The sequence below is a fragment of the Pseudorca crassidens genome, chromosome 6, assembly GCF_039906515.1.
Source record: "Pseudorca crassidens isolate mPseCra1 chromosome 6, mPseCra1.hap1, whole genome shotgun sequence".
Classification (NCBI taxonomy): Eukaryota; Metazoa; Chordata; class Mammalia; order Artiodactyla; family Delphinidae; genus Pseudorca; species Pseudorca crassidens.
In genome coordinates this window covers 113,490,892-113,513,964 of record NC_090301.1, presented here as the reverse complement: position 1 = coordinate 113,513,964, position 23,073 = coordinate 113,490,892, and the positions used below count along the sequence as shown (strand labels likewise).

The following is a 23,073-nucleotide window of genomic DNA, read 5'->3' as shown; positions in this document are numbered from 1 at the left end:
CCCTGGCGGCGCAGTGGTTGGGAGTCCACCTGCCGATGCAGGGGACACGGGTTCGTGCCCCGGTCCGGGAAGATCCCGCATGCGTGAACCATGGCCACTGAGCCTGCGCGTCCGGAGCGTGTGCTCTGCAACGGGAGAGGCCACAGCAGTGAGAGACTCGCGTACCGCAAAAAATAAAAATTAAAAAAAGGAGAGTTTAGACCATAACGATGCAAACACAGACGCAAAGAAGCACCACTAGCTCAGAACGTGGAGTTTGAAAACAGGCCACATGTTGAGAGTGGGTGACTATAAACAGATTCTTAATTTTACCAAAGGTCTGTCTGCTATGGTCGTCTTTCAGATGGACGCTTCCCTTAGCACTGAAAATTAGCACCCAGCTTACAAAAGTTCAGGCATGTGAAACTGCTCAGGGGCACACATCTCACTAAGAGAGATCTGGCTGGACCGTGCCTCCACCACCTTGTGAGGGTGGATCTGAGAATCACCAGGAGTTCTCAGAAAGCAGGCAGGGGCCCAGGCTCATCAAGGAAGGAGGAAGCCTCGACCCTCTTCCCAAGTTCCCTGGGAGACTCCGAGCTGAGCCACAAGATACAAGTGAGGCTGACCACCATCTAGCTGTGATCAGCCGCCACCCTCCAGCTGTGCTTCTCATCCTCCTTGCTTGTTGGTGTCCCACCTGGGGGAATGTCACAAATCCCCACGCACAGGCCTCACCCCAGGCCAATTAGAGCGTCTCTGGGAGGGGGATGCTGGCACTGGTCATTTTAAAAGTTCCAGGGGTTGGGGGAGGGGAGGGAATTGAACTAAGATCCCACAAGCTGTGCAGTGTGGCAAAACCAAAAAGCTTTGGGGACTTCCTTGGCGGCGCAGTGGTTGAGGGTCTGCCTGCCGATGCAGGGGACGCGGGTTCGTGCCCCGGTCCGGGAAGATCCCACATGCCGCGGAGCGGCTGGGCCCGTGAGCCATGGCCGCTGAGCCTGCGCGTCCGGAGCCTGTGCTGCGCAACGGGAGAGGCCACAACAGTGGGAGGCCCGCGTACCGCAAAAAAACAACAACAAAAAAACCAAAAAGCTTTGGGGATTCTCATGGTAGCCTGGGGGGTTGAGGGTCATGCCCCTGGCTTCCTGGTTCTCAAACTTGGCCGCATGTTGGCATCACCTGAGGGGCTTCAGCAAGTACCCTGGGCCTGGGTCCTACCTCCAGAGATTCTGCTGTCATCGGTGTGGGATGCAGCCTGGCGTCCCCATCAGGATTTGTAAAAGCTCCCCAGCGATTCTAACGTCAAGTGTCGCATCCGTGGCTGCCACTCATCCTCCCACAGTCCCTCACGGAGCCCTGTTTACTCTGGGGGAAAAAAATCTATTGCCATGCCAAGACGGGAAACCCAACCTGTCAGGAAGCTATTTACCCTCCCCGCTGACCCAAAGTGGCTGAAGTGGGAGTACCCCCCGATGAAAGTGATTATCTGCGCTGGAGGGAAAGCAGCAGCGTTCGTTAGTTTACAGATCCAACTCCTTGACAATGAGGGCCCAGCTGCCTTTGCACCAAATGAACGTCCCCAAGTTCCCCAGCTGCCTGAGTGACCCCAATTGCCTCAGAAGGTAGCCACCCCTCCCTGGAAACATGCAGAGTGGCATTACAAATAGTAAACGGATACAACTAATGGGCTCAATTATTATAAATTTTGATGTCATCGCTAATGGCATTTCACGCCCTTCTCCTTGCATCCTGTGTTCAAAATAATTTTCTCTTTATGCTACCCTATTAACAGATGTCAAACCTGAGTTAGGGCCTGTCCTGAGTAGGCAGGCTACAGACTCCCACCTCTGCCTCGTCTTCTCTCTGAGGCTTGTGTCAGGTTGGTAGCTATCGGCATCGTTTTGAAGAAAGGCATCTTGCCTTGTCCCAAAAAGGTGCAGGGGGTTCCACTTTCCATCCAGTCTTACCAGCTTAATGCTTCGGGGGTATACTGTCCAACAACTACATGATTCATTGATGAGGATTCTCATACGCAACTTTTTTTTTTTAATGAACAAACTCAGATCAAGTTTATCTGGGTCTTGAACGTAGGATAGTGGTTCTCAACTTCGGCTACACGTTGGAATCGCTTGGGGAGCTTTAGAAACTACTGATGTCTATGATCGTCCCTTAGATTCTGATGACATGGTGTGGGGATTGGCTGAGGCAATGGGATGTTTTAGAAGCTTCCCAGGTGATTCCAGTGTTCAGCCGATACCGCTGGTATTTGTCAATAAGAGAGACTGAGAAAAGAAAGGTGAAAGGATACCCATAGAGAAACGTCTCTCGAGTCACAGTCTTCTTAAGGACTCTGTCTATGAAGCAACAGAGGCATTTGTCCCATTTAGAGTCTTTATGAGCACATCCAGTTGGATGAGTTTCCTAGGAGACCAGAGGTAAAGTTAAGCCATAGAGTGTTTCAAAACCAGGAGTGTTTCTTTTCAGTGTTCTTTTATTTCTTAAGAAGTGTTTCCCTAGGGCTGCTGTCCTAAAGTTCTTGCTACTTCTACTCTCCCCCATGACCCACCACCTTTTTGCAATGTTGTTTGGGTAACAGGGATGCGGGAGAAAAAACTCAGTACTATACTGAGGGTGGGCCTGGGAGGAGTACACAGGATGCCGTGATGTGTGAGATCCTGAAGGTGCTTAGGATAAATGTTGGGGCCCTACATACTGTGATACCCTCCCAGGTAGACGCTCGTCGGTCACAGTGTATGGTTTTCTCCTCCCTCGGCTTTCCCTCTAATCCCCTTTCCTTTCCGTGAACATCTTCCTGTCCTGTGTTTCATGTCTTCTGAGTCCCCTCCATCCGCGTTCTTTCCTGCCTGCAGAACCCAGAATTTTCTCAGGCAGCGAGCCCAGCACCAGGTGGTACAACTTGGTGAGTCCAAACGGTGGTTATCTACTTGGCTTCTCATTAAAGACACCTGAGGAGTTCTTCAAAAAAAAACGCTGATACTTGGGCTCCACTCCCAGAAATTCTGATTTAATTGGTCTGGAGTGGGTATTAAAAAATCCCAGGTGATTACAATGTGCAGCCAGGGCTGAGGATCCTTGGTCTAAGGATCCTCTGAGGATCTAACGCAATCATAGTATTTCAGTTGTTGCTCGTGGTTGCTTTGCAGTTGGGCAGATGATTCCGTTTTGGCCAGTGTAACAGGAGGACGCAGGGATGGGGGATGGAGGCAATTTAGAAAAAGGTTTCCTTTCCCTTTAAGAAGGGGTGGTCCTTCTTTCTCCTTCCTGGTGTTTGGAGTTGTCAGAGGAGGATGAGATGCCTGGAGCCACAGCTATCTTTTGACTGTGAGTATCCATGCCCAGGGCATAGATTTCTATGACGAGAATGACGAAGTGCAATGTTACAAGGAACCTAGGTCTTAACAAGGTCATGGAGCTGCTAAATCTGTCAAACTGAGAAGCCCTGCTTCCAGGCTTCTTGCTTTCTAACAGGCCCAGGCCAGAAGCAGACCATGGTCCCAGGCCCGAGTTGTCCAGAGAGGCCTTTGAGAGTATGCCCTGCTCAACACGCACAGCACCTCTGTGACTGTGAAATGCCCCCCGGTTCTGACAAAGACGCCTACGCACCTCTGAGGAGCCTCCACGACCTGTGCTGGGCAGGCTCCCTGGAGAAGGGCTTGTCTGTTGCTGAGGGCTGAAGGCGGGAATGCAGCCCGTGGAAGTCTGGCCCGTTACTGGTTGTGTGATTTGAGTCAGTCAAACCGGGCGCCTCTGTTTTATCGTCTGTGCGATGGGGTTAACATCTACCTCAGTTTTGTCTACTTCTTGATCTATTCACTCTCTTTTTGCTGCAGTGAGCAAGTGGTAAAGTAATTTAAAAGAATGAGAAGAGAGACGGTGGGTAGGCCTGACGCCTGCTTTAACAGTTGAGATAGCTGGAGCTTTTCCTGTAGTTTGCTCCACCTGGAATCTATCACAATAATTTGAGCGAGAATTGCCGAGTCAGCAGGGGCGCCGGGGGCCCATGAAACTGAGCCCTCCCTGTTTCCAGTTCAGCCGGCTGCCGGCTTGAGGGAGGCGTGGAACCCACAGCTGCCTGCTTGCTGCCGGCTCTGCAGAGGCCATGGCTCAGCCTTGGGGTCACACCTTCCTGGAGGCTGCACCCCGCTTGGGACAGGCACTGTGGTGGGGAGAGGGGGCTGGGGAGCCTGTCAGGGACCGGGTCCTTCAGCTTTAGGGGCCGAGCCCTGGAAGCCAGCGTGGCCTAGATTCAGAGTGCTGACCACGCCCGGGCACCTGCCTTCCCCTAGGGCCGGCTCTCCATTCCACCTTGGGCCTCAAAGCAGGACTGGGGTGTGCGTATCAGACCACTGTCTCCGGTCGGTTCTAAGGGGCCTCACTGAGACTCCCTGGGAGCCAGCCTGCCCTGCCCGCCCAGCCTTTTCATCATTCTTGTTTCCTTATATTCCCTCTAGTGTCTCTAGTTCTGGTCCATATTTATCTTTCGTTTTTTAAATTAATTATTTAAATTGAAGGATAGTTGATTTACAATGTCGTGTTAGTTTCAGGTGTACAGCACAGTGATTGAGTTTTTTATACACACACACATTCTTTTTCAGATTCTTTTCCCTTATAGGTTATTATAAAATATTGAGCAGAGTTCCCTGTGCTATATATATAGTAGATCTTTGTTGGTTATTTTATATATAGTAGTGTGTGTATGCTAATCCCTAACTCCTAATTTATCCTGCCCACCCCCCTTTTCCCTTTGGTAACCATAGTTTGTTTTCTGAGTCTGCGGGTCTATTTCCGTTTTGTAAATAAGTTCATTTGTATCTTTTTTTTTTTAGTTCTGATACTTTCCCCTCCTGCCTTTGCTGGGGTTTTGTAGCATCACTTTATCAACCATCCGTTCTTCCCAAAACTTTCAGGCTCTTTCTCAGTAATTCTTTTTCCATCCATTAAAAAATATGTTCAGGTTTCTTCTGTCTCACAGAAAAAAACAACAACAAAAGACAAGACATCCTTCCTCCACCAGTGTTCCCGTCCTTCTCCAGCTGGGTCTCTCCTCTCTTCCATGGAAAGCGTTGTCCAGAATGATTGGCTCTCCTTGCACACCCCTTCTCCTCTCCACACACAGTAGTGTGGCTTCTCCTTTCCCTGCTTCTGAAACAGCCGTCCCACGGGCACAGTGAACCCTTGTGTTTAAATCCAGAATATTTCTTAAGTCCACTTCCTGAAGCAGTAGACTTGAACCTTCTTGAGGGCAGGGGGTATTGTTTTCCCAGAGCCTCATCATAGTTGTAGCAAACATTTACTGCAGGTGTTACCCACGGGGCTTCTCAGAGTCCTTAATCAATAGAAATTGAGTAGAGGCCAAACAAGAAATTCAGGCAAGGCTTTCTTGAGGCCCCTGCTGTAGCAGGGGGGGGAGCGAGAACCAACAACAGGTTCCCTTGCTCGCTCCCTGAGGGGGGGCGAGCTGGATCCTTATATGGGGTGAGGGTAGGAGTGTGTCCAGGGGCCGGGCCAGAGGGGGGCTTAGGTGGTCTGCCCACCCCTTTGGTGGTGCTGTGTGCAGGGGGCATGTGCAGTACCCTGCTTTTGTTCCCAGGTCCTCAGAAGTGGCGGTTGAATTTTTGGTCTTTTTGTATCTTGTCGTCCATCATTTGCCCAATTGTGCATGCACACACAGCGGTTATTTTTAGTCTCTTATAGTTTCTTTGTATTTTGTTGATCAGTGAGACATTTGTCCAGGTGCAAGCGCCGCAGCAAATGGTCCCAGGCCCCAGCCTGTCTCACAAGCACCAAAGGGCAGGCCTTCTACTCACTGGGCGCTGTGTGCTTTGTGAGTGGGAGCTCAAAAATGTTTGCTGAATGAATGAATGAATTTTGCCCAAATAATCTTAAGTAGGCACTTTAAATTCCCACTACCCCACGCACCCCCATTCCATTCTCTACACCCCCCGTTTATTTTCCCAGTAAGAAATGTTTAAACAAAGACTGTCTTCCTAGTGTCCAAATTTGAGCTAACTTCTGAATGGACATCTTGCACAGACAATATGAATCTACCCTATGACTGAGCAGATGAGGTACCTTTGGAGTGCCTGTCCACAGAAGAGTCGCATCTTGGTATTTAAATTCAGGATGGTTAAATTAACATCACTCTGCCATGAAAATTTGATCACTCTGGTGGTAGTCAGGTTAAAAAAAAATTTAAACTCTGTAACGCAAGCCTTCTCTGCAGTTTGTGAGAGTAGCAAATCAGGGGTTAAAAAAAAAATCATCTCAGGGTCCTAGAATAAATATCTTTGCATGGGAAGAAAAACTCTAAAGAGAAGCAGGTAGACTGAGTGGGCGATTGAAATCAAACAGTTGGGCGTCTTAAGTGAAGTTTCATTACCCTTGTCCTTGGATGTAAGTGACTGTAAACGCGGGCTAGGAAGCGAGGAGTGGGGTCTTAATCAGTGGATGCTCGGGGCTTGTGGGGGGCTTACTAACTGCATGGTTGGGGGTGGGGGAGTGTAGGCAGCACCTCAGCAATGGTAACAGAGGCCTGGTTTTCAAACAACTTTCAGTCTCTTTTTGAGAAGACGAAATGAAGCCCGTGAAGAGCAGAGCATGTGATGCGAGTCAGTATAATTAAGTGCTAAATCATGGCCCAGATGCTGAATGCTGGCCGATCCCAGATGAGAAGATCTACGAGTCCTGCAAAGGAATAGCCTGCAAACTCCTAGGGACGATGAAGAATTGGCCTTGAGGCTTGAGGGCTGGGAGAAGCTCCAAGGGCTGGACACATCAAAATGACAAGTGAGGGGTGGTGGGCGGGTACCTAGAGTCATAAACGCTAAATCCTTCCCCAGCTTCTCCCTGGCCAGAACTCAGTCCACAAATCCCTGGGGGGAGCTTGTGTGTGTTTCTGGCCTTCAGCCTTCCTGGCTACCTCGGGGTACCTTTCTTTCCTGCCCTGCCTTCCATGGTGCCTAGTATGGGCTACTCTGGTGACCTCAGATCTTCCAACCTGGATGGGCTCATATAGACCTTTCTGCCCTTTGCGTCAGCTGCCCCCAAGCCATGCTGGCCACCTGTGTCAGCACCTCTTTCTCTGAACCCGCTGGTGACGATAAGTCTTTTCTCTGTAGGACTCTAGGACAAGTCCCCCAGGGGCTGGATGTACAGAGGAGAATCAGCACCAGCTTATGGATTTGCTTTTCCCTCTGACTCCCAGCCTAACTGTCCAGATCAAACTGGGACACCACAATGGCCCCATAGGTTCGTTGTTTTTCCTGAGAGCCTTTGATTAGTCAAAGCTCTTTGGGTTGCAAGAGAGACAGAACTCATTCTAAGCCAGATTTAAAATAGAAGTTCACGTCTGGCTGATTCAAGGATCCCAGGTGTGTATAGGAGGCTGCTTTTTATCGGACACAATTCTCTCGGGCTGTTTGCCGAGGTGGAAGCAAGGATGGCCACCACCAACAGAAGGCTTCGACTCTGCCAGTTAGCTGTCCTGCCCGAACAGTCTTTTCCTCATGGTCCTGGGGAAGAAACCATAGAATTGATTGGGTTTTGTCTGCCTTGTCTCAACCCAGCCCTGAATCATTTTGGCCAAGGAAATGAGATTCCGTCCCTGACCAGGACTGGGTCACCATGCCCAGTGGAGATGGACTCAGGTCAAGGTGGTTCCCTAGGTGGAAGATGTGGGTTCTGTCACCAGAAGAAAGGCCCAAAATGGCATCCACTATAGAACTGAAATGGGGGCCTTTTCTCCCACCAGCCCAAGAGAGGGCTGTTAGGTCTAGTCATTGGTCCCCTACTGCCCACATGTAAGGCTGTAGCTTCACCTCTTCCTCTCACTCACCCTTCAGAAATGCTCAGAGGCAGGCCTGAGGTTTCCAGACAGGAAGTGCACTCTAGCTAAGGCACAGAGACAGATTATGTTGGGAAATTCGGAAAATGAGGTTATTTTCGAAGATTTTGGAGGAACTTCAAAAGCCTCTATCTCTTCCTCTTTCCTATGCCTCCCACCCCTCCACCCCTTCCGTGGCAGTAGCTAACCATGGAAGCTTTTGTGATCACCCAGTTCACTGCTGGTTTCTCCTTTTGTTGAGTGACACCTTGGATTCCCAAATAAAAAAAGCAGTCGAGGAGGTTTCAGAGTGACGTGGAAAGAGAGGGAAGGAGAGAGGGCCAGGCATTTTCAAGCAGAACATTTGTACGAGGACAGAGTGCCAAGCTCTCGGCAAGGTTGGCAGACAGGCCCTCTGGCAGGCAGAGTGACAAGAAGGTAATTAGAAGCACTTGCCACTTAGCATTGAGGCAGACATGGGAGCCAAGATGGAAGCAGTGCCTGGATGATACAGCTTGGGGGGTGATGAATCGGGAGATTGGGATTGACATATATACACTAATATGTAGAAAATGGGTAACTAATTAGAACCTGCTGTATAAAAAAATTCAAAAATTCAAAAAAAAAAGATAAATTGCTTTCTGCTCTTCCTTTGCACTTCAAGATCCATCCCTCTGGGTTCCTCCCCTCTGATGGATGGATGGATGGATGGATTGATTGACAAGCTCAATGGGCAAGGAGAGGATTCCGTATCCCAGAATGGCTGTGTTAGGGGGATTCTCTGAAGCTAATTGAATGCGAATGTCAGTTACCACTGATAGAGGGGAAGAAAAGAACTAACTTTGAGGGAACTTTCAGGAGCTGAGAGAAAACCCAAAGAAGCCTCTTGAATTTCAATCCAACATCTTTGGAGCCCCAGCAAAAGCCAATGAAACACCAGGTTTTAATTACTTTTCAAAGTATTTATTGCTTTTCTGTAATCAAGCAATTCAAAACTATAGAGCTATAAAATTTTAATTGGCAAAAGTTGGATATTTTATATGCTACTGTTTTATTCTATCATGAACATTGTAAACCAATGCCATTTTTGAAAGTCATAAGTGGCTATCTCATAGTCCAGATAAGGATATGCCATCCTGCATATTGAAACTTCTCTCTCTCTGGTCATTTCAGTTGCTTCGAATGTCTTCCTATCTGTTGTTTTAGCTCACATTCCTATAGCGGTGAAGAGCTCTGTTTATTCATTCTCGCCAGCATCAAATATTATTTTACAAATCTGTTGCCAACTTGATAGGCAAAATGGCCTCTCTTTCATTCACATATCTTTGATTACTAATTAGGATAAATCTTGTTTTGCATGTTTATTAGTCATTTGTATTTCAACTTCTGAAAATCACCTTTATGCTCTTTGCGTACTTGTTTTTTCGCTTTTGAATTTAATTTTTTATACTATTTTTTAATAAATTTCTTAATTTTTGTTTTTTGCTGCGTTGGGTCTTCATCGCTGTGCGGGGGCTTTCTACAGTTGCGGCGAGCAGGGGCTACTCTTCCTGTAGTGCGCGGGCTTCTCATTGCAATGGCTTCCCTTGTTGCGGTATGCTCTTTGCATACTTTTCTTAATGGTTAACAGGATAGTTATAAAGATTTTTATATACTTATATATGACAGGTATTACAATATCCTTTATTAGATTTGTTGCTAACATTTTATTCTTTTTAAAACTTTTGGAGATGTAACTGTATTTTCTGATACCATTGTTTAATGATTGATTTCTTTTTTGGAGAGTAGTATATTCGTGTGGTTTAAGATTTGACAGTACTAAAGGACATTCATTCAGTGAGGTGCCTCCTCTCCAAACTTGCCCTCTGTCACCTCCTGAAATCACTCACTGTTGCCAATATCTAGACTTTTTTCTACATATTACATATTTATAAATTTCTGTATTCTTTTTTATACAAATGATAAAGTAATATCTGTACTCTTCCAAAACATTTTTTTCCTCTTAGATTTTGGATTTTCATTTTTTCTATCAGTACATGAGGAGTTTCCTTATTCTTTTTATGGCAACCTAGTATTCCACTGAATGATTTATGGTAGTTTTTAAAAAAAATTTTCATACAATTTTTAAAGGTTACACTCCATTTACAGTCATTACAAAATATTGGCTATGTTCTCCATGTTGTACAATACGTCCTTGTAGCCTATCTTACACCTGATAGTTTGTAGCTCTCACTCCCCCTCCCCTATATTGCCTCCCCACTGATAACCTCTAGTTTGTTCTCTGTGAGTCTGCTTCTTTTTTGTTATATTCACTAGTTTGTTGTATTTTTTAGATTCACTTTGGAAAATATTATGGTCGATTTTTGACCAGAAAAAGTCTTGAAGGGTTTTACAGACAGATGTGTCTTTTCATTTATAATTTTATCCTTTTTTTTTTAATGCTTAAAATTTCTCCTCCACCCTGCAATCACTTAAAAATTTGTGTTTTCTTCCTATGTGGTTTTAAATAAGACTTTTTATTTTAACATAAATGGAGATTCTCATGCAGTTGTAGAAGATAATACAGAGAGATCCCTTGTACCCTATACCCAGTTTTCCTCAGTGGTAACATCTTGTAACACTGATAAAATGTCACAACTAGGATGTTGACATGGATAATTAAGAGCGTTTCTGTCACCTTAAGGATCCCTCGTGTTGTTCTAATACAGCCACAGCTACTTCCAGCTCACTCACCCCACCCTGTACTTAACCCCTGACAACTACTGATCTGTTCTCCATTCCTGTAAGCTTATCATTTTAAGATTGTTGTGTAAATGGAGTCATACCGTATGTGATCTTTTGGGATTTGCTTTTTTCACTCAGCATACTTCTCTGGAGATGCAGCAAGGTTGCCGTGTGTATTAATGCTACGTTTCCTTTCATTCCTGAATGTATTCCATTGTATGGATATACCACAGTGTGGGTAACCATTCACCCATCGAAAGACATCTGCGTTGTTTCCAGTTTTGGGCTATTATGAATGAAGCTGCTGTAAACATTTATTTACAGGTTTTTGTGTAAACATAGGTTTTCATTTTTCTGAGATAAATGCCCAAGAGTATAACTGCTGTGTTGCGTTGGAGTTGCATGTTTATTTTTTGAGAAACTGTCAAAGTGTTTTCCAGACCGGCTGTACCATTTTACATTCCAACCAGCAATGCATAATGATCCAGTTCCCTGCAACCTCAGTAGCATTTGGTGTTGTCATTATTTTTTATTTTAGACATTCTGATAGCTATGTAATGATATCTCATTATGGTTTTAATTTGCATTTCCCTGAAGGCTAATGATATTAAACCTCTTTCATGTGCTTATTTGCCATGTGTATATCCTTTGTGTCCTTTGCCCATTTTCTAATTGGACTGTTTGGTTTTTTACTATTGAGTTTTAAGAGTTCTCTGTATATTCTATATGATTAGCCCTTCATTGGATTTGTGGTTTGAAAATATTTTCTCCCAGTCTGTAAGTTGTCTTTTCATTCTCATAAAGCAAAAGTTTTTAATTTTGATGAGGTGCAATTTATCAGTTTTTCCTTTTATGGATTGTGATTTTGGTGCCAAAACTAAGCCTAGTCCTAGCGCTTACAGATTTTATTTTTTCTAAGAGGTTTACAGTTTTACATTTAAGTCTCTGATCCACTTTGAGGTAATTATATAAGGTGTGAAGTATAAGCCAGAATGTTTTGGTTTTTGTTTGCCTATGATGTCCAGTTGCTCTGGCACCATTTGTCAAAAAGATGATATTTCTCCGTTGAATTGTTCTTGCACCTTTGCCAAAAATCTGTTGGGCATATTTGTATGGGTTTATTTCTGTTTCTTCTATTATGTCCCATTGATCTTATGTGGTTACTGCCAATACCACACAGGCTTGATTGTTGTAATTATTTAAGTCTCGGGATCAGACAAAAGTCCTCCCACTGTCTTATTTTTCAAAATTGTTTTTAGATATTCTAGTTCTTTTGCCTCTGCATAAAAATATGCTAATAATTCTGTTTATATCCTGTTTGTGGGGATTTTGAAAAGAATTGCATCCACTCTGTGTATCATTTTGAGGAGAATTGGCGTCCGTGCTATTTGAATCTTCCAGTTTGTGAACATAGTGTGTCTCTCCATTCATTTAGATCTCCTTTGATTTCTTTCATTAGCATTGTATAGTTCTCAGCACACAAGTCTCATAGGTGTTTCATTAGATTAACATCAAAGTATTTAATTTCTTTGCGTGATTGGAGGTGGTATTGTTTTTTAAATTTTGGTTTCCACATGTTTGTTATTAGTATGCAGAAGTATAATTGACTTGTGTCTATGTGTGTTGCACTTGTATCCTGTGACCTTGCTGAACTCGCTTATTCTAGATTTTTTTTTTGATTCCTTGAAATTTTCTACGTAAGCAATCATGTCATCTGCAAATAGGGACAGTTTTAGTTCTTAATTTCCAATCTGTATGTCTTTTATTTCCTTGCCTTGTATTATTGCCCTGGTCATAACTTCCAGCATTATGTGGAGTAAGAATGGCTGAGAACAGACATTCTTGTCTTGTTCGCCATTTTAGAAAGAAGGCATTCATTCTTTCACCATCAGTGAGCGCTATAGGGTGTTTTTTGTAGTCTCTTCATTTAGTTGGGGGTAATTCTGCTCTATTTCTATTTATCTAACATTTTTTATCATGAATGGGTATTGGATTTTGTCAGATGGCTTTTTTGCATCAAAGGATATGATCATGTGATTTTTCATCTTTAACCTATTGATATGGTGGATCACACTAATTGATTTCAAATATTCAATCAACCTTGCATCCCTGGAATGAAACTTACTGGTCATGGTGTATAATTTAAGTATATTGCTGAATTCTATTTGCTCATATTTTGTTAAAAGATATTTACATCTAACTATTATTGGTCTGTAGGTTTAGGTTTTGTTTGGTGCTGTCTTTGATTTTGGTATCAGGGTGATAGATCACAAAATGAATTGGGAAGTGTTCCATCCTCTTCTCTTCTCTTTGGAAAAGACTGTGTAGAATTGCTGTTAATTCTTCTTTAAACATTTAGTGAAATTCTCCAGTGAAATCATGTGGGCGTGTAGATTTCTTTTTGGAAGGCTTTTAAAATTACAAATTTAATTTCCTTGAAAGTTATTAGGACTACTAAAATAATCTATTTCACCTTAGGTGAGTTGTGGTAGTTTGTGTTTGCTGAGGAATTGGCCTGTTTCATCTAAGTTGTTAACTGTATTGTGTAGAGTTGCTTACAGTGTTCTCTTCATTTCCATTGATGGCTGCAAAGTCTGTAATAATATCTCGTTTCATTCCTGGTGTTGGTAGTTTGTGCTTTCCAATTTTTCTTTTGTTAGACTTGCTATTAATTATTGAGAGGGGGTGTTGAAGTCTCAAAGTATAACTCTGGACTTGTATATTTCTCCTTTTAGTTCTATCATTTTTTGCTTCACATATTTTGCTGTTAGCTGCTGGTAGACATTTTGATTATATTAGGAGGTGGTCTATTAGATTTAGTTGACTAAAACTTGAATTTTCGTTTTATTTTCACTGTATTGCAAACACTTTTTGGAATCTGTCCAGAAATTATGTAATGTTTTTCCTCTGGTTTATCCTGAAATAAGGCCTCCTTTAGCATAAAGCACATTTTATTTCTTAATTGTTCTTAGTTAATATTCAACGTTCCAAGAGGGGAATGAAGTGGCTGAGTTCTGTGACAAGACCTAAGGGTTATATGATACTGGGATAATTGGTTGTGAAACGCATAGAGTTTCAGTCTGCTACTAAAACATTAGCTTTATTCCTTTTAGGTAAAAATAAATTAATGAGTAAGCTTCTGTTGATTCAGAGCTTTCGGAAATCGTGAGTTTTATAAAAGATGATGTTAGCAAAATGCTTTAAAATATGGGATTTAGTGGCAAAGTTTGGGCTTTGATGCCTGTTCCACTTGTTACCTGTGTGGTTACGGAACGGTTGTGTAAAGGCCCTAATACCTGTGAAATGGGAGTGAAACCTTTCAGGATTGTTTTAAGGATCCAGTGAGTAACCTAGTGCCTAGCACTCACTAAATGTTTCTGTTGCCTTAGGTGGAAAAAGGAATAGGACTAATGAGTTTGGGATTGGCTTTACTTTCAGTCCTGAAAAGTTTTCTCACTGTAGGAACTGTTTCCTTTCAGTTGGCATGGATTCATTCTGTTGCTTAGAAGACATTGAGCAGGAAGGTGTAGGTGGCTAGGAGTAGTCAGTGGACTTCACCAGTTCATGTTTCTATGTGGGTCAGAAACACTGTCTTTAGAAAGTGAAAGCATGTTTACTTGTATATTTCATCACACTAACTGGCCTGTTTCATGGTGCAGAGAATCTGCCAATCTGCCTGTTTCACTGGGTACACCTTAGTCATCAAGACGTTCAACCATGTCCCAAGCCAGATATTAGAACCAAATGCAGGGTGGGTATCCAAATTCAGCTTTGTAATATTCCTTCTGATCAGGCATGTTGAAAATTAGCAGCAAAACCGACCTCTCCTTTAAAGTAGTATAAAGATTTTTTTAGAAAACCAACAGTGGTAGTGGTTGGGAAAACCTCTGAGGCAGAGCAGTTTTTATGAAGAGTCGCTGAATATCTCAGTTTTGCAGTGAGTTTTTCTCTGTGGGTTTCATTTTGTTAAATCACCTTGATTTAACAGGAGACCAGGAGACAAGAGGAAGAAAGCCCAGTTGGCAGGAAATCTCTGAATCCTCTATTAGGTATTTGTTTTCATTGGACACAATACTCAGTTGGGAGTCATCATAGGGTTATCAGGAATTTTTTTTTAACATCTTTATTGGAGTATAACTGCTTTACAATGGTGTGTTAGTTTCTGCTGTATAACCAAGTGAATCAGCTTTACATATACATATATCCCCATATCCCTTCCATCTTACGTCTCCCTCCCTCCCACCCTCCCTATCCCACCCCTCTAGGTGGTCACAAAGCACTGAGCTGATCTCCCTGTGCTATGCGGCTGCTTCCCACTAGCTATCTATTTTACATTTGGGAGTGTATATACGTCCATGCCACTCTCTTACTTGGTCCCAGCTTATCCTTCCCCCTCCCCGTGTCCTCAAGTCCATTCTCTATGTCTTCGTCTTTAGGAATTTTTTTTTAAGGGGAGAACGACCTTGGTTAATTGTGGCAAAACACGTAATAGGTCCAGGGGTTCCAGAAGCCATGTGATGGCTTTGTAAACCCTTACAGGTATCTTAAAATATTACTTGGGGACCAGAACACACCCTTTGGCTGGCGACCTCATTATCTTTACTCATACCCATTTCCCTACCCTTCTGTATTGCTCTCCATATCAGAGTCCAAGAAACTAGAATTAAATGTCTGAGGAAGACACGCCTCAGCCCCGAGGACCTGACTCCCAGTATTCATAGGGAAATGTGTTTTCTTTTAAAAAATTGCAGTATAGTTGATTTACAATGTATTAGTTTCAGGTGTAGAGCACAGTCATTCAGTATTTTTGCAGATTATACTCCATTATAAGCTATTACAAGATAATGGCTATAATCCCCTGGGCTATACAATATATCCTTGTTGCTCATCTAGCTTATGTATAGTAGTTTGTGTGTGTTAATCCCATACCCCTCGTTTGTCCTTCTCCCCTTTGGTAACCACATGTTAGTTTTCTGTATCTGAATCTGTTTGTCTTTTGCATATACACTCATTTGTATTATTTTTCAGATTTCACATATGAGTGATATCATACAGAATTTGTCTTTCTCTGTCTTATTTCACTAAGCATAATATTCTCTAGATTCATCCAGTTCGCTGCAAATGGCAGAATTCTTTTTTTTGCTGCTGAGTAGTATTCTGTTTTGTGTGTGTGTGTGTATATATATATATATATATACATATATACACCACATCTTTATCCATTTGTCTGTTGATGGGCACTTGGGTTGCTTCTATGTCTTGACTATCGCAAATAGTGCTGTTATGAACATTAGGATGCGTGTATCTTTTCAGATTAGTGTTTTCATTTTTTCCGGATATATACCCACGGGTGGAAATGCTGGATCATTTGGTAGTTCTAGTTTTATTTTTTTGAGGAACCTTCATACTGTTTTCCATGGCGGCGGCACCAATTTGCATTCCTGCCGACAGTGTACAAGGGTTCCCTTTTCTCCACATCCTTGCCAACATTTGTTACGTGTAGACTTTTTGATGATGGCCATTCTGACAGGTGTGAGGTGATAGCTCATTGTTTTGATTCGCATTTCTGATGATTAGCGATGTTGAGCATCTTTTCATGTGCCTATTAGCCATCTGTATGTCTTCTTTGGAAAAATGTCTAGTCAGGTCTTCTGCAGGGAAATGCAGTTAGGATCACTAGGAGGGAGGCCCTTAGGCCCAAGGGCAAGAGAAATTGATTCCCCAGCAAACTGGAGGGAGGTAAACATATTTTGAAAAAACCAAACTGTTTTTCAAAGCTGCCCTCTTCAGGGAAGGAATTATCCCCATCAAGAAGCTTTTATTAAGTGACTAATGAAGTCTGGTGCTCCCGGGGCCCATCTTCCTGTGGGAGTGATTCTTTTTTTTAAACTACTTACCCAAATAAGAATGTGTGGGGCCTGAACTTCAGTTTTACTGAACTCTTATATGACTGTGGCGTTATTTACTGCAGGTGTTTCAAAAAAACGAAAAGGATTCCAACAACTAAGGCAGGGGGCGCAGTGGTTAGGAGACAGACTGCTGACTCGCTTTGCTTGCTGTCTCTGGAATCACCTGGCAGACATCTGAGCAGGTGATTAAATAACAGGTGCGCTGGGGACGGGGCCAGCTCTCTGTGCACAGGGCCTGTTACACGTTCATCTGCAGGTGGCCGTGCCTGGGTGAGTCAGAGCTACAGGTGATGAGAGTGGAGGAGAAGGTGAGTGGGGGTTCCTGCAGTCACCCCCGAGGGCCCATACTGCTTGGGGGAGGGAACCTGCAGCAAAGAGCCTGCCTGTAGATTTGAATAAAACCCCATTCCCGCCTGAGTGACAGACTTCAGTGTTAAACATCCTAGTGAGCTAGGGATTTTCAGTTCATGATTCTATGTGGAAGAAATTGCACAATATAATTCTTAAGTGATTTGCAATCTGCCTTTCAGGTAGGTTTTATTTCAGTTGTGCGTGAAGCCTAGTCTCAGAGCCGCTCGTGGGAGCCATGGAGTCTTCGCTGGCTCTGTTCTCCAGCTCAGGCTAGGGCTGGGGAAGAACAATGTAGACAAGTGGCAGAACTTGGCCAGCTCACCCGTGGAGCGTCACAGAGCCAAGGAGATTGTGAGCAGTGCTTGAGGTCAAGTTAGCCAAGCTCGAGGCTGGGAGCCCAGTTGGCCGGGACTCCCAGCAGCAGGAGTGATAACGGCTGGCTGACAGCGTCTCCCCAGCTCCGCAGGGTTCTTACACCTCTCTCTGAACTCCCTACTTAAAGCAGTACTTTCCCAACTGTGGGTTGCAGCCCAGTGGTGAATTGTGAAATTGATTTAGTGGTTTCCAACAAGTATTAGAAAAAAGGAAAATTGAAGAAAGGGTCAGAATTATTCACAAGTATTACAGACTATTTCCTCAAGTGTAGTCAGGCATGCCAGGTGTTTGTTTGCTAGGTAATAAGATAAAATGTATCCCTTTACTGTGGGTCAAAAGTTTTAAAATTACTGGACTTCTTAGCAATCACTTCCTCCTATAGAAGATCCCCACAACATACACCTCTCAAAAAGAAGGGTTGCCAGTCCCCCAAAGTTGGGCACATTTAATCTACCTTTAAAAGAAAGAGACTGTTGGGCTTCCCTGGTGGCGCAGTGGTTGAGAGTCCGCCTGCCGATGCCGGGGACACGGTTTCGTGCCCCGGTCCGGGGCACGAAAAGAAAGAGACTGTTTTAAGAACACTAGTCAACCTGCCAGGTAAGGTTAATGTCCTTCTGGTGCCTTCTGAATTCAGAAGGGCTGAGTGAGCGGGGAGACAGAGGGTTTGGGAACATCTCAGTCGTTACTGGGCTGTGTAACAAACCACCCCAAAGCTTAGTGGCTAATTAAGCCTGGGCCCATCTTATTTTGCCGAGGAATTAGATGGGTTAAGAATCAGGACAGGACACAGCAGGGATGGCTTATCTCTATTTCTTAATGTCTGAGGCCTTGGGCAGGAAGACTTGATGACCAGAGGTGACCTGACCCCTGGGGGTTGGAATCACCTGGAGGGATCTTCATCCACACATCTGTTACCCAGCCCAACTGGGGGAAGGAAAGTGCAGCGTTTATTTCAGGGTGCCAAGCAAGGAGTCCAGGGCAGCTGGTACTCAAAACACTGAAATCCCTGAAGGGTTTTAGGAAAGCCTTTTGAAAGGCCAGGTGAGGGAGGGGGTCATGGGGTATGTGATCGCTGGTGCAGAATTCTCTTGATTGGTTGATGGTGAGGTAACAGGGTGGTGTCACGGGTTAACGGGATCAATCCTTAGGCGCCAGGAGGTCCGGAGGCTACTTGCTCATGATCATCGAGTAATGAATTTTTTCTATTTGGTGGTGGACTTACCTCTGTAAAACAGCTTAGGACAGTGCATCAGATACTGCTATCTAAGTACTTTAGAGAGGAGCTACAGCAGAGGATATGGGGAAGGAGTCTGTCCCAGGAAGGTCCTGCTCTGTATCTAGCAGTAACGCTCCCTGTCAGCAGGACCTCAGCCGAGGCTGCTAACCAGAGCCCTGCAATGGCCTCTCTGTGCAGGCAGAACCTACGTGGCCTTTTCACATCTAGCCTCAGAGCTCACTGTTGGGCCTTCTCATAGTTACAAGTGAGTCACTGGGGGAAAAGACACAGCCCACACCTTTCCAGGGAGAAAGTGACCCAAAAAATCGTGAATACGTTTTTAAACTGCCACAGCTCTTTGAGATTTTTGGGGGGGAGGGTGATGAAGTTTAGTGGCCTTTGAAGGAAAGGCTGTACTTGATTGAACACGGAGGGACAGCACCCATCAGTCCTCTTACGGGCTTGTACTGCTCACCGTACGACAGGTCAGTACATCAAGAGACGAGTTGCTGGGGCAAGCAGTAGAGACTTTTATTCGGAAAGCCAGCAGACCGAGAAGTTGGTGGACTAGTGTCCCAAAGAACCATCTTCTCAAGTTAGAATTCAGGCTTCTTTTCTACTAAAAGGGGAGGGGGTGTGGCTCATTGTTGCAAACTTCTGGGTGCCAGAATCCTTTGTTCTTGCAGCTGTCCCTGTAGGTCAGGTCAGGACAGGATGGTCTGTGAACCTCCAACATAACAAGTATTATTCTCTGTTCTGCAACTTTTTTTTCTCTATATGAATAGACAAGTGTTACACCTTTAAAGGGTAGAGCCTTGAGAATGGGCTATCCTGTATATTTCAGGCTCTAGGCAACATTCTTTTACAGAAGGTGCAGAGCCAGAATGACTAAGCACAGGCAACAGCACAGAAGGGTTAGAGCTAAAGGAATAGATTCCACGTGGAGTCAGGGTGGTTCTTCTCTGTTACAGTCCCAGGTCGGAGGGCACACGGCCTCTGTGCAGAAGGAAAGGGGCGTGGTGGCTAGAATGGAGTCCCTGCAGACAGAGAGCTGCAATCAGAGAACAATTTACTTTTGAAATGCTAGAGGAGAGGCGTCCTCTGAAAGGCGTGAGAATTACTCTCCAAGGCAAACAGACTGTTAGAAAGCATTTAGCTAATTACTAGACAAACCAGTCATGAACAACCACAGCTGAAGGCAACCCCGTGTGCTAGCCACTGATTAGTCCCTACAGAGAGGAACATTCTGAAGTAAGAGGTGGTATAGACCATACCTAGGGCTTTATTCCCTTTCCAGAAAAGCCTGAGATCTACCCAGACCAGGGAATGTGGAGCTCAGAGGGCAGGAGGGTTGGTCTGGGTTCTCTGCCCCATTCTGGAGGCAGCCTAGTCTGCTTGGTTCTGCTCAGGAGGGGAGGGCCCTTTAAGTCCCCAGTCCTTTCAAAAGGGAAGGTCAAAGGATTGGGGGACTCAGCCACTTGCACAGGCCTCTAAGAAACAGCAACCTATTTTGAAAAACAGACAGGCTTTCATGCAAATGAGGCTTTCAGAGGCAATTTGATAGCAAATGGGATGCCTATTACACGATTAGCAAACAGTGTTTGCTTTCCCAAGCTGGAATAATCCTCTTAATCTAGCTGCATTCATTTGGATAATCGGCAAAATCGTGTTTGTGGACTTTTAATGATAGTAGAGACAAGTTGCGGAGAGACTCCGATTTCCACAGATCTCAAAAACCTGTCAGTAACTTGAGCTGGGCACGGTGGTGGCCACTGATGGCCGGGGCTGCCCTGGGTCCTGCTGTCAGGGTGGGGCGGGGTGGGGGGAGGCCATTCATACGCTCCCTGAGAGGACTCGACACAAAATACACCAGTGTTTTTGCACTGTTTTGGTATCTCGACACTTTTTAACATACAGGGAGCTCCTGTGTGAATAAGTAAATAATACATCGGGGACTGTCTCAACCTTCCAGAGGTACTGCACCCCACCGCGTTCCCTAGCTACTTCTGTGTTCTCCTGGGGCCCTGGGAGAGGGGTCACACCCCATCCCCAGCCAGGATCACTGGGGTCTCTGTCCCCTGGGCTTTTCCCCTAACTCTCCATCTCCCCCTTTCTCCGGGAACTTTGGGGCTCTCCTACAGCCCCTGGAAGGGAGTCACCCTGCTCACATGGGTTCTTGCCCCTCCCGAGGCAGCCCCTATTTGGCGGAGCCAGAGCCTGTGGCCAAGGCCACATAAATCAAAGCGCAGGGATTTATTCCCTCCAGGCCTTAGGGTGATTGATAGGAGGTGCACTGGGGCACACTTCCCAAAGTTGCCTATAGTGGTTTTCCCTGCTGTGGTCTGCATCTGAGGAACTGGCCGGGGAGGCGGGGCTGTATCCCTGGGGACCACCGCCAGTGCCCTTGATGCTCTCTGATGCTCTCGGGAGGGCCTCTCCCCCCTCCCCTTCTCCTTCCTCTCTTTCCCCTCCCCCTCCTGCGTGGGACACCAGCTGGTGGTCCTGTGCAGAATGGCGGGGGGTGGGGTGGTCAGGACGCACAGGACAGCGGCTGAAGCTGGAGGACCGGACACGCGGGGCAAGGGTGGAGCCCTTCTCCAGGGTCCACAGAGGGCTGGATTTGGAGATGCATTTCAGGGCGTGATCAAGCCACTACCACTTTGCTCTCCTGGGTCCCCCAAGGTGGGGTCTCCCGCGTTGGGCTTCAGTTGCTTTTATTTTGGGGTGGGGGAGGGGCAGAAGAGCGAACTCTGGCTCCTCGATGGTTTTTTAAATGACCCTCTCGGAGGGACCCATTCCACCGCGAAATTTCATTAATGTGCGCGGTAGTGCGCTTTGATTCGCGGCTAATGCCACTGGTGGGAAACCGTAGCCTCTGGTGCGAGAGCACATCGGCTTGAGCAAACACGTATGTTAATAACGCTGATGTAGCGTTTGGTGTTCCTGAAAGATGGTAGCATGTCCGTACTGTCTGCGCCAACACTTACAGATGGGAGGGAACGACAAAAAAATAAAGCCATCCACTTGCAACATCTGTAGCCAGTATTTATAGATGGGAGCAATCTGTTGGTGATTCCAGTGGACCCACCCAGATGCCGCGCCCTGCGTTATTCAGTGAGCTCCACTGCAGGACCATCTAGTGTGGAGGCGAACTGGGGCATCTGAGTTTTGACGGGCATGCTGGCTTACTCTAAGGGGTAGCTCCTGGCCTGTCATCTCCTCCTTAGGACGAACTTGATGTACCATCTGCTGTCCGCTGTGTTGGTGGCGCCCCTGAGGACTCACCCAGCTGAAGCACCCCGAAAGGGATTCCTTGGAAGTCTTCTGTGGCATCAAACAAGTTAGCAACTTTTGCCCCTGCCTTCTTGGATAGAGATCAGTTTGTTTCCCCAGCAAAGCTGCTGGAATTGGCCTGACAAGCATCACATTCCACATTTAACCTTCAGGCTTATTCTAGAGGAATTAATTCAGACATCTGTTGCATGGTACACAGGATGCTGGGTCTTGGAATGCATGTGGTACTGGATGAAATTGTAGATTTGTATAGGATTCTTGATTCATTTCTTCTACCTGGCTTTAAATGACTTGTAGCAATATTTCTAGCTTCTTCTGGAAAGGGGTTAGTTTGGTGCTTTAGACTTTGTTTCAAGTTACTCCCCACCAGGAGGACAGGAAATATCTTGACTTAATTAACTGGTTGCAATGGAAAGTGAGATTTTAAAATTTGGGCATCTCTCAACTTGTTAAGAGACAGTTTGTATGTGGAATCTGATTTTTTGTTTGGCAGTGTTAAACAACAAAAATTCAGCAAGTGAATTTGAAGATCTGACTGGCTTTGTTAAAGGCTTCGTGAATTGAACAACAGAGAGGAGCTTCGCTGAGCAGTAGAAAAGGAAAGGTTTTAAAGATAGAAAGGAAACAGAAAAAGGAAATTATTATCAAAGAATGCATTGTTTCAGGCACCGTCACCCTCCTAAGGGGAATGGAAGGTCGTATCAGCAGATTGCCTCACTAGTGCTGACCAGGTAATTCTAAGTTGACTGGTTAAAGGTTACATTCTGGGTTGGAGGGTAAGACTGCAATTAGATTAGGTATTAAGTTTTGGTTTGCTGACGTGGGGCTTAGCACAAGTGACTCCATTTTAGGCCTGTTGTTTCTTTTGAACAGTTAGCCCCTTTTGATCAGACTCTAAGCTTAACTGAGAGACGTGACCAGAATTTAAGTCATTAGCATCCCTTTCAGCTGCCACTCGGTAGTTTTGCAGGTTTTACTGATCCTCTGTGTGACGTTCATGGGTCGTGATCCACATTCATGGAGCAGATGGCTGCGTCTCTGATAGTCACAGGTCCCGACTTCGGGTCTACAGTTTTTTTTAGTCGGTCTTTCTCTTCGTTCCTTTACTGATGTTCCATTCTTAGGGAGATCATTTGTTGGTGGTTAGTGGCTACGCACCCACATTTACAGCTCTTTGAGAGAATACAGTGCGCCAAGGAGACCACTATGATGATTATAAGCAGGATAATTCCCAACGTCTGGAGTGTACTTTGGAGCCATGGTCCCCAAGACCCAAATCAAAAGCAAATAGGTCAGAGAAAAACCCCACGGAAGGGGTCACTTTTTAAGCCAAGGGGCTTGTTCAGTGATCTTACGCAGCTGAGTTTCGACTTCCCCAG

At 45.1% G+C, this 23,073-nt stretch overlaps 1 protein-coding gene and 1 long non-coding RNA gene across 4 annotated transcripts in view; both read left to right on the top strand.

Annotated features, from left to right (window-relative positions):
* GPR39 (G protein-coupled receptor 39) overlaps positions 1 to 23,073 on the top strand; it is a 232,358-nt gene that overhangs the window by 133,199 nt on the left and 76,086 nt on the right. The window lies entirely within an intron of this gene.
* LOC137226707 (uncharacterized) lies at positions 3,270 to 21,901 on the top strand. Of its 2 annotated transcripts, none has more exons than XR_010944484.1 (3): positions 3,270 to 3,324; positions 16,521 to 16,640; positions 21,628 to 21,901. It is a non-coding gene; the product is annotated as an uncharacterized lncRNA (long non-coding RNA). The 2 variants fall into 2 exon arrangements; XR_010944483.1 differs by having other exon boundaries at positions 16,521 to 16,655.